This window comes from Taudactylus pleione, unplaced genomic scaffold, assembly GCF_031769625.1.
Source record: "Taudactylus pleione unplaced genomic scaffold, aTauple2 ptg000659l, whole genome shotgun sequence".
NCBI lineage: Eukaryota > Metazoa > Chordata > Amphibia > Anura > Myobatrachidae > Taudactylus > Taudactylus pleione.
Genome location: NW_028285061.1, coordinates 2,190,574 through 2,202,500, shown reverse-complemented (window position 1 = coordinate 2,202,500; position 11,927 = coordinate 2,190,574). Strand labels below are relative to the sequence as shown.

Sequence of the window (11,927 nt, the reverse complement as noted above, 5' to 3'; positions counted from 1 at the left end):
CTGCTGGCATCTGGTAGAAAAAGCAGACATTTTAACCTATCTACTTGTGTACTGTAGATTGCAACTGACATGTATCATTCTGCATTTTTCTGAAAAAAATGGTAGCCAGCAATGGCTATCGGAGATCTCACAGCCACTCCCTTTACAGCTACAGTAGATATATTACAATATTTATAGCTGCTGGCATATAAGTGTTTTTTTTTCTATTTTGTCCATACACTCTTAAAACAAACAGCTACACACAGATAATAAATGTTCCATTTTTTTACAATAGGATGTCAGGAAAATGAAGAAAATAAAACAAACAGCAATGTGTACAAGTCAGCTCATATATAATTTTTTTGTAGATATTGGGGGAGATGTATCAAACCTTCTAAAGAGTGGAGCAGTGGACAAGTGGAGAATTTGCTCATAGCAACCAATCAGCTTCTACCTATCATTTTATAGACTGTACAGTACTTGATAAATGCTAGCTAGCAGCTGGTTGGTTTCTAATTTCTTTACTTGTACCTTCAGTATTTTAGAAAGTTTAATACATTTGCCCCATTGGCACAATCCTGCGACCACCTTATCATCAATGCCATAGTTGTGATTGCCATAATCTCTAATGCTAGTATCAGCCCTTCCCCTAGGGTACAGGTGTGCATCTGAACATGCAAGGACTGGGACGCCGACTTTGTACGGCTTGACACGCAACAATCCCACTTGGTGTGTCTACTATCGGACACACGGGATGTAGTTAATATACCTACACCCGGCATCCCGGCTGTCAAAATCCCGGCGCTGGAATGCCACCACCCGGACAGAAGACCGGCACCGGAATACAGACAGTAGGTTACATGCAGACGCCGGAATCCCTCCAACCAGGATGCCGAACAAAAGTATAGCTGGTGAGGACTTAGCCGTGGGTGGAGGGTTAGGTTTTGCCGTCATGAGGGGGGGAGAGGGGGGGGTGTGGTTAGGGATAGGCTAGGGGAGGGAGAGGATAGGGTTAGGTGCTCCCAGGGGTGGATAAGGCACCACTGGGGGTGGCTTGGGTTTAGGCACTGATGGGGAGGGTTACGATGGGGTGGGGGAGGGTTAGTGTTAGGATGTAGGAACACCAGGTTAGAGAGAATGGGGAGGGCTACTATACTTACAGGACGGTTGTCGGGATCCTGAGCATTAGGATGACGCTGTCGGTATATTGACAACAGGCATCCCGATTGCCAGGATTTCAAACCCATTCCTGGACACACCATCGAAACTTGCACCTGCCTCATGCTAAGTACAAAATTTCCATCAGAGTATGACCTGCCATGTAAGCAATTAAGCACCAGAATTCACAACCAGTTATGTGCATAACACACCCATAAGACAGACCATCGGCTACCTCCCAATCACCAGCTAGGAACACACAATACATTCCTGAGGCCATGTGTGCACACCATGGGTCAACTGTTTAGCTACTTAGCTGCATGTGCATTTGAAAACCCCCGACCATTTGTGTGAATATCGGTACTGCTCAGGCCCACTGACTGTAAGCATGCTATAACGCGCATGTATTATACTTTCTTGTAAGATGGATACAGCCATTCATGATTATACACCTTTCACTCAAGCTGCCCACACACATAGCAATATTTTACCCGATTTGGCCGATTCCGACGCATTGGAAAGACAGATCGTGTAAAATTTGGCCAAATTGTGAGGAAATCGTGAGTCCCCACTCACAATCATGATGCGATGCGCGTCCCCGCAGGTCGCATATTGCATCTTCAGATCTGCCGTGCTGTAGGGCAGATCTGACAATCAAGTCAGGATGCACTGGAGTAGTTAGCAGGCACGATAGATCGTGTGTCACATTGGCAGCATTTTCATACCAAATCGTGTGCAGGACTGCCAGGGAGCTCCCGGGGAGAGTTCAGGGGGAAATCGTACACATCGTGTGATTGAGATCACATCGCTATGTGTGTGGGCACCTATACTCTATAGGATGTGGTTAATATTTAAACAACCTATGTATTATTCAATTACACTATGTGCCCACCCTAATACTTTTTTAAGGTTTATTTAAAGGGTTCAGCAAAGCTCTCCTGCAAATACTAAAAGCACTTTAATGCTACTTTTTAAAAACATGTTTCTTTTGTATTTGTCGAATGTTGACAGTCTAAGTATAATATATAATTTCACCTAATTCAAGGCGTTGCTGAGGCTGCCGGCAGAGCTCACTATCCATCAGAGTGCCCTATATGTGTGACATAATCATTTACCACAGGGCCCTCTTTCAGTATTTATCAAATGTGACAACTCCTACAAAATAGAATAGCCAGGGGTCATGGCCTAGTGGCAAACAGTGAGTTAACATAGCTGAAGTGAGCCATAAACCATAGCGCTGTAGTGCGGGCATAAAGCTATGTCTGCATTCAAACATGCTCTTGTCTCCCCCATTCTTAAAAAACCTACCCTTGATCCTAACATACTTTCCAACTATCGACCCATCTCTCTTCTCACTTTTGCTTCCAAACTCCTTGAGCGTATTGTCTACAACCGCCTTACCACCTTTCTTTCTTCCCACTCCCTCCTTGACTCATTTCAATCTGGCTTCCGATCTCTCCACTCCACTGAAACTGCCCTCACGAAAGTCAGCAACGACCTCCTTGCTGCCAAATCCAAGGGCCACTACTCTCTGCTCATTCTCCTTGACCTCTCTGCTGCATTTGACACTGTAGACCACCCTCTCCTCCTGCAAATCCTTTACTCTCTCGGTCTACATGACACTGCCCTCTCCTGGCTTTCCTCCTACCTCTCTGATCGTTCCTTCACTGTGTCCTCTCATGACTCCTCTTCCCCTCCACTTCCACTAAAGGTAGGAGTTCCCCAAGGTTCTATTCTTGGACCTCTTCTTTTCTCCCTATATACATCCTCTTTGGGTGAACTCATTAACTCCTTTGACCTCCAATATCATCTCTATGCAGATGATACTCAAATTTACCTTTCCACCCCTGAGCTCACCCCTGAGCTCCTTAACCGTATCTCCAACTGTCTCTCTGCTGTCTCTTTGTGGATGTCCCAGCGCTTTCTTAAACTTAACATGTCTAAGACTGAGCTGATCATCTTCCCACCCTCTTCCACTACATCACTTTCCACAATTTCATTATCTATTGATGGCACAACTATCTCCTATAGCCCCAAAGTGCGCTGTCTTGGAGTTATCCTAGACTCCTCCCTCTCGTTTAAACCGCACATTCAGCACCTCTCGCAGCCCTGCCGTTTTCACCTAAAAAATATCTCCAGGATTAGACCCTTCCTCACCCAGGATGCCACTAAAACCCTCATCCACTCACTGGTCATATCCAGATTGGACTACTGTAACCTTCTCCTAGCTGGCCTCCCAGTCTCTCACCTCTCTCCACTACAATCGGTTCTTAATGCTGCTGCTCGGCTCATCTTCCTCTCCAGACGTTCTACATCTGCTTTCCCTCTCCTTCAAGCCCTACACTGGCTCCCCTTCCCCTTCAGATGCCAATTCAAGGTTCTTACATTCACCTACAAAGCCCTCACCAAATCCTCTCCCGCATACATTTCTGACCTTCTCTCCCTTCACACTCCCGCCCGCCCACTTCGCTCAACTAATGCATGCCGCCTCTCTTGCCAACTGATTACTTCCTCCCACTCCCGCATCCGAGATTTTGCCCGTGCTGCTCCCCACCTTTGGAATGCTCTCCCTCTCCCCATCAGACTCTCCTCCTCTCTACAAATCTTCAAACGGGCTCTCAAGACCCACTACTTCATCATGGCCTTCCAGCACTCATCCTAACCCACCTCATGCTCTTTCCTTCCCATCTTCCCCTTCTGTGTCACGCCTGTCTGCCTGCCCCTCCCCTTAGAATGTAAGCTCTCACGAGCAGGGACCTCTTCCTTCATGTGCTTCTCTTTACATTTTCTTCTACTCTCTACTCCCCATTAGGGCACCTAACACGGGACCGCCAATTCCCGGCAGCTTATTGTGAGTGCTTTAATCACTATTTCAGCAATGTATATAAGTTGTGTCCTTGTCCTGTACTGTAATGTACTGTATGTTACTTGTTTCTTGTTCACCCATTAGTTGTATGTACTATGTAAGGCGCTGCGGAACACTTGTGGCGCCATATAAATAAAGGATAATAATAATAATAATAATAATGTCTAACATATGCTTTCCCTATGATAGGTATATTTCAGCAAAGTACATTTTATATGTTAGCTAGTCTTTAGTCCACCAAAAAAGAATCGTTATTGAAAATTACAAAGGGGCTCCTATACAGTATATATGTGACCTCTACGGTTTTGTTTACAAATGAATACACAATATTATTCAGTACTGCTATAATAGTAATATAGTTTAATACTGGCTCAAAGATGCAAATCCCAAGTTCAGTTTCAAAAGTTGGGAGGTGTTCAAAGAGCCAAGATAAAAAATAAAATCCTGCTTAAATGTGTCATCCACTTCAGCCAGGTCCCCAATGGCTGTAACTGTCTAATGCCATCTTCTTCTCTCACCTTCCCGCTTGGCTAGTCCGAAGTATGTCAGTGCTACCCCCATGATCTTCCTACTTGCTTGAGAGGGGTTGAGTGCAAGAGAACTAAGATAAGCACAATAGGGTCTTTACACACTCTGAGACTGGCTAATGGCATTTCTACATGTCAATTTTTTATTTTAACTAACTTCTTGAACTATATCAAAATAATATATTTAGAGTTTTGGGTTGAGTTATACTTTTATACTCCTGTGTGCAGTATATCTGTTAGCAGCAGTTAAAGTCTAGTGGGCCTCTGCATATAACAGTAAACAGATTAATATGTTACATTGATTCAATAGTATAATATGCCCATTTTTCAAATGGCTGCACAGTGAAGACACAAGCCAGAAACAACTGATCTCAGCACTTTAAAATCAGTTGAAATACAGATGCTATAAGAGCAAAAACAGCACTCGGTATATGCAGATGAAACATGTAATAGGATTTATATACGGATACTGTATACTGTAAGTAAAGAGCACCACTTTCAGTAGGAGCCCACCAACTCTCATTGCGTTCTGTATTTGTGTTGCTTTAAACTTTAAAGCAGATTGCCTTTTTCACTAGGTTCCCAGTATTCTATACCATCTAATAAGTCTTCAGCACCTAGTGCTAAAGTCTCAGGACACTTACTAGTGATCTTCTAGTTCAGAGATGGGGAACCTCCTGCCTAGGGGCCTTAAAAGGCCCTCGGAAATATTTGGGCTGGCCCTCGGAGCTTCTTTCTGCTAGCCTCATTTGGCTAGCAGGGTGCCTAGAATGGTACATTGCAGCCAGAATCTATACAGCAGTGCCGCCTGGAGCGTCCTTAGGATGCTTCAGATGGTCACACCGCTTCCCTTACAGCTCCCCAGAGCATCTCCAGGATGCTCCAGGCATTGCTGTAATAATCGGCGCTTGTGGCCCCGCCCCCATGTGGTGCCACGCGGGGGGGGGGGGGAAATCGACAGAAAAAAGGTTCCCCGCCCCTGCTCTAGTGCAATGCAATAAAACAAAAGCACCCAGGATTTTCAATAAATTTTTTTTTATATATTTATAAAATATTGTAAAAGCCGAAATTTCAGTTGAATGCAATACACTGTCATCATGTATCTTTCTCCTTGAGATGGACACAGTTAATTTTATTATCCGTATAATGTGATAAAAAGTAAGTAGATTTTAATAACAATTCCTGTGTGCTGGGTCATTTTTGACATATGCCTGTATTCAATTTGAGGCGAAATGTCTCCGATGACGTCATTTTCGCCTATTTGAAATATCCCAGTATTCAATTACATTGACTTTTCGCCGGTGCGAAAAGGTCCCAATGAGCACAGTGGCTTTCATCATCCATAAATGGAAGAAGTTCAGAACCACCAGGACTCTTCCTAGAGTTGGCCGGCGGTCTAAACTGAGCGATTGGGGGAGAAGGGCCCTAGTCAGAGAGGTGACCAAGAACCTGATGGTCACTCTGTCAGAACTACAGCATTCCTCTGTGGAGAGAGTAGAATCTTCCAGAAGGACAACCATCTCTGCAGCAATCCACCAATCAGGCCTGCACAAGGCAGCCCACCTGGAGTTTGCCAAAATGCACCTGAAGGACTCTCTGGTCTGATGAGACAAAGATTGAACTCTTTGGCGTGAATGGCAGGCGTTATGTTTGGAGCAAACCAGGTACCGCTCGCCACCAGGCCAAAACCATCCCTACAGTGAAGCATGGTGGTGGCAGCATCATGCTGTGGGGATGTTTTTCAGCGGCAGGAACTGGGAGACTATTCAGGATAGAGGGAAAGATGAATGCAGCAATGTACAAAGACATCTTGGATGAAAACCTGCTCCAGAGCGCTATTGACCTCAGACTGGGGAGACGGTTCATCTTTCAACAGGACAACGACCCTAAGCACACAGCCAAGATATCAAATGAGCGGCTTCAGGATAACTCTGTGAATGTCCTTGAGTGGCCCAGCCAGAGCCCAGACTTGAATCCGACTGAACATCTCTGGAGAGATCTGAAAATGGATGTGCACAGACGCTTCCCATCCAACCTGATGGAGCTTGAGAGGTGCTGCAAAGAGGAATGGGCGAAACTGCCCAAAGATAGGTGTGCCAAGCTTGTGGCATCATATTCAAAAAGACTTGAGGCTGTAATTGCTGCCAAAGGTTTATCAACAAAGTATTGAGCAAAGGTTGCGAAAACTTATGTACGTGTGATTTCTTAGTTTTTTTTTTTATTATTATATTTGCAAAAATCTCAAAAAAACTTTTTACACATTGTCATTATGGGGTATTGTGTGTAGAATTTTTATGACAAAAATGAATTTATTCCATTTTGGAATAAGGCTGTAACATAACAAAATGTGGAAAAAGTGAAGCGTTGTGAATACTTTCCGGATGCAGTACTAAGCTTGGAGCGATATAGGGGACGGAGATAAAGTACCAACCAATCAGCTCCTAACTTACATTTTTTAAACACAGCCTTTAAAGTGACAGTTAGGAGCTGATTGGTTGGTACTTCATCTCCGTCCACTTTATCTCTCTCCAAGGCTTAGTACATAGACCCCAAAGTTATTAAGGTCAGGTGGGAGATCCATCTGTTCATAGATTGTGGGCACTATATAACAAAATGTATTTAGCACCTGTACATGGAACCACTTTCCCAATAATCAATAATACTACCGTTGTTTTTTGGGTTCAACACTGTTGGGTCTATTTATCAAAGGGTGAAAACCTCTATCTCCAGCAAAAACAAGTGTTTTAGCCAGAGAAAGTATTTTTTATATAACTCTCTATCTAGCAGTGCTGTTGCTGGAGGGAACCCTGGCTGGCGATAAGATTCGCTTTGCATGGGGAAGCTTCTTTAACAGTGATCGATGCAGTACATTTACTGGTGCAATGCTTCTGCTTGGATGGTGATAGCTGGAGAAAATTAATTGCAATGGGATCTCTGGCGCATGCCCAGTGGAGCCATTCCATACGCCAGTCGCGCTATGCCACGGCGTATGGAGGATCATAGTACTGCGCATGCCCAGTGTGTCGGGAGTCTAAGTCTGGGACAGCGCCGACAGTGCCGCAAGTGTGCAACCTCAACCGCACAGTAAGTTTGTGATACAGAGATCCCTCTTTCAAACAGCCCGCTACTAGTTCCTAAAGTCATGAAATCACTATAGTGATTAAGTCTGGGATTCACTTTGTGTGACTCCCGACCCACTGGGCATGCGTAGTACTATTATCCTCTGTACGCCACAGCATAGCGCGACTGGTGTATCGAGCGGCTCCACTGGGCATGCGCCAGAGATCCCATGCAACCCGCGAAGCTGGCAGCCACCACAGCGCCGACGTGCCGACAGTACCGCAAGTGTGCGTTTTAAAACGCACAATCAGTTTGTAATACCTCCGTTTTAAACAGCCCAGTACTAGTTTCACTATAGTATCTAAGTCTGGGACAGTGCCAAAAAACATTATTCTTTTCCAGGGCTCGAACCCGGGACAAGCACTGTTGCAAAGTGATCACCTAACCTCTAGCCCACACACCAGCTATATCAAGAATCGCACATAGCGGGTTCATCTCACCGACTGCTGTTTTTAATAATAAGAAAATGTGTCTTCCTTTCAAAATCTTATACTAGTACATATATACACAGTACTCCACCAATAGAGAATAATTCATCCCATCTCATTGAAAGCTGTGCGTGCATCTCATTAATCTACAGTATCGGTTTTACCGTCATAACACAGCAACTACACTACTGTACAGTTATGTACTGTATGTATACTGATTTGCGTCCTGTTCTAAGAACTTATGTGATATTAAAAAGATTGGTTGTGCGAACATGCAAATACAGTGCGTGAATGTGATATCCATCCAATTTAACAGTATGGTATTCAGTACAAATTACTACAGTGGAGCACTCGCCACCCAGCGGTTAAGCGCTGTATTACATGCCATAGCGTATTTTTCGTTGAAGTCCAGCCATCACGTAACGTTCTAGGGTGCGACACAGAGGCCTGAATGGCGCACTATGAGCAACAAACTAGCTGGGCCCATATGTACCGCTCAGTGCGCTGCCGGCCGCCGGACTGAGAGGAGGGGGCCCGTGACGGAGACTGCACACAGGCCCCCTCCTCTCATGAAATGCCCCTGTAGTATACATGGTTGTACAGAGGCCCATATACAGTCAAGTGCATAAATATTGGGACATTGACAGAATTTTCATATTTTGGCCTCTATTCACCACCACAATGGCTTTGAAATGAAACAAACAAGATGTGCTTTAACTGCAGACTTTCAGATTTAATTTGAGGGTAATTACAACCAAATCAGGTGAACGGTGTAGGAATTACAACGGTTTCTATATGTGCCTCCCACTTTTTAAGGGGCCAAAAGTAATGGGACTATCAACTCAAAAGCTATTTCATGGACAGGTGTGGGCTATTCCCTCGTTATTTCATTATCAATTAAGCAGGTAAAAGGTCTGAAGTTGATGCTAGGTGTGACATTTGCATTTGTAATCAGTTGCTGTCGACTCTCAATATGAGATCCAAAGAGCTGTCACTATCAGTGAAGCAAGCTATCATTAGGCTGAGAAATCAAAAAACCCATCAGAGAGATAGTAAAAACATTAGGTGTGGTCAAATCAACTGTTTGGAACATTCTTAAAAAGGAAGAACGCACCGGAGAGCTCAGCAACACCAAAAGACCCGGAAGACCACGGAAGACAACTGTGGTGGATGACAGAAGAATTATTTCCCTAGGGAAGAAAAACCCCTTCACAACAGTAGGCCAAATCAAGAACACTCTCCAGGAGGTAGGTGTATATGTGCCAAAGTCAACAATCAAGAGAAGACTTCACAAGAGTGAATATAGAGGGTTCACCACAAGATGTAAACCATTGGTGAGCCTCAAAAACAGGAAGACCAGATTAGAGTTTGCCAAACAACATCTAAAAAAGCCATTACAGTTCTGGAACAACATCCTATGGACAGATGAGACAAAGATCAACTTGTACCAGAGTGATGGGAAGAGAAGAGTATGGAGAAGGAAAGGAACTGCTCATGATCCAAAACATACCACCTCATCAGTGAAGCATGGTGGTGGTAGTGTCATGGTGTTGGCATGTATGGCTGCCAATGGAACTGGTTCCCTTGTATTTATTGATGATGTGACTGCTGACAAAAGCAGCAGAATGAATTCTGAAGTGTTTCGGGCAATATTATATGCTCATATTCAGTCAAATGCTTCAGAACTTATTGGACAGCGCTTCACAGTGCAGATGGACAATGATCCGAAGTATACTGCAAAAGCAACCAAAGAGTTTTTAAGGCTAAAAAGTGGAATGTTATGCAATGGCCAAGTCAATCCCCTGACCTGAATCCGATTGAGCAAGCATTTCACTTGATGAAGACAAAACTGTAGGGAAAATGCCCCAAGAACAAGCAGGAACTGCAGACATTTGCAGTAGAGGCCTGGCAGAGCATCACCAGGGAGGAAACCCAGCGTCTGGTGATGTCTATGCGTTCCAGACTTCAGGCTGCAATTGCCTGCAAAGGATTTGCAAGAAAGTATTAAAAAGTGAAAGTTAGATTTAGGATTGTTTAGTTTCTCCCATTACTTTTGGCCCCTTAAAAAGTGGGAGGCACATATAGAAACAGTTGTAATTCCTACACCGTTCACCTGATTTGGATGTAATTACCCTCAAATTAAATCTGAAAGTCTGCAGTTAAAGCACATCTTGTTTGTTTCATTTCAAAGCCATTGTGATGGTGAATAGAGGCCAAAATATGAAAATTCTGACAATGTCCCAATATTTATGTACCTGACTCTATAGATGATCAAGGTTCCTAGCTTCTGTCTAGTAGACAGCTAATTAGCAACCTAGATTGCCCGACCTCCTGTGAGAGGCTGATAAAAGGTGGGCCAGTTTCTCTAATCTGTCTCTCACTGCCTGGGGAGCCAGTTGAGACCTGCAAGAGAGTCCATTGCTTGTGATTTTAAGTGTTGTACTAAAAAATGCTGTTTGCTGTGAGTTGGACAATAGGTCCATCCACCCTGAGAGAGGGAATTCTATGTTAGTTAGAGCCAGACATGATAGGATTTCTTTTTATATTTTTCTTCTATCAAATATAACTATGTGGGTACTTGTACCCTAGACTGGTGTACTATTAATTAGCTGCTGCATGCAAACTGCTATGTTTACCCTAGGAGACAGCGTCTCTTAACCTTATATTACGACAGTATGTATTTGTGTTTTTCTTAAACTTTTGTTTTAATTTCCAATAATACCCCTTTCAGACATAAAGAAAACACCTAGCATTTTGGTCGTGAACGTGCATCAACCAGGGTTTTAACTATGTGTGAACAGAAACGAACCGAGTCGAAGTCCCGGGTCCATGACCCTGCTTTATACCAGGGTTTTTCCGAGGTGCAACCCAGATAGCTTCTAGTGTGAGTGCATCCAACCCAGGTTTTTCGACCTGGGTTTTTAGAAAACCTTCTCATTGGCTGTTCCATGCACCTGCTGATGACATCAACTGCAGTCACCCAGACCACATGACTGGGGAGCAATCGAATTTAAGTGTGTATTATTTTTTGCTTAACTTTTTTACGTGAAAATTTTGTCTTTGTATAGACCGGAACTTTCTAGAGGCTATATTCACAATTGTAATGTAAACATTTATTGGTTTGCAATAAAACAAAACATTGGAAATAAACAAACTTTGTGGTACAGTATTTACTCTAAAAATGCTAATTTTTATATTATGTCATTATTGTGAACAAAAAAAATTATGTATCCCCTTTAAATCCACACCAAATTCCAGGGCAGACCCAGGTTTAGTGTGAACGTATCTGACCCTGGAATTATCCAACTCTCAGGTGTAGTGTGAAAGGGGGTCTCAAGCAAAAACCCTGGTTTTTGCTACAGTGAAAAACTCGGGTCTGAGCAGGGAAATTCCTGGGTCGTATGTCTGAAAGTGGTATAAGTGACTGTGTTTTACTGGACATGGGTGAACTAGCTAACGTGATCACACATGTGCATACCCCTTGCGAATCACTCAGCTGCCTCAGAAAGAGTGTACTTATATATGGGGATAGATCGTCTTCTGTCACTCAAGTAATTGGTAACAGAAAACCAGCACTATTGCCATGTCTCAGTAATTAGGCCCATCTATGGGTTCTGTCTTGTAATAAATTCTGCTTCAAGACTTACATGTATTAACTGCTATATTTTACGCTGAGACTTAGGATGCAAAGAGAAAAGCAAAACAGCAATCCCTGCTAAATTTAGCATTCAAAGAAGAGGATGTACTCACTGAGGGAGTTATAATCCTGGCTTATTTCAGTCATCAGTTGTCTCCAGAGCTACGTGTGAACCTGTAACAGAATCATATAAAGGTGGCTTATATAATATT

General features: G+C 43.5%; 1 protein-coding gene across 1 annotated transcript in view; it reads right to left on the bottom strand.

Moving 5' to 3' along the window:
* JCAD (junctional cadherin 5 associated) overlaps positions 1-11,927 on the bottom strand; it is a 126,446-nt gene that overhangs the window by 67,847 nt on the left and 46,672 nt on the right. The window contains exon 2 of the mRNA XM_088455535.1: positions 11,829-11,889. The gene's annotated coding sequence lies outside the window, so the exon portion shown is untranslated. The remainder of the gene's footprint in view (positions 1-11,828; positions 11,890-11,927) is intronic.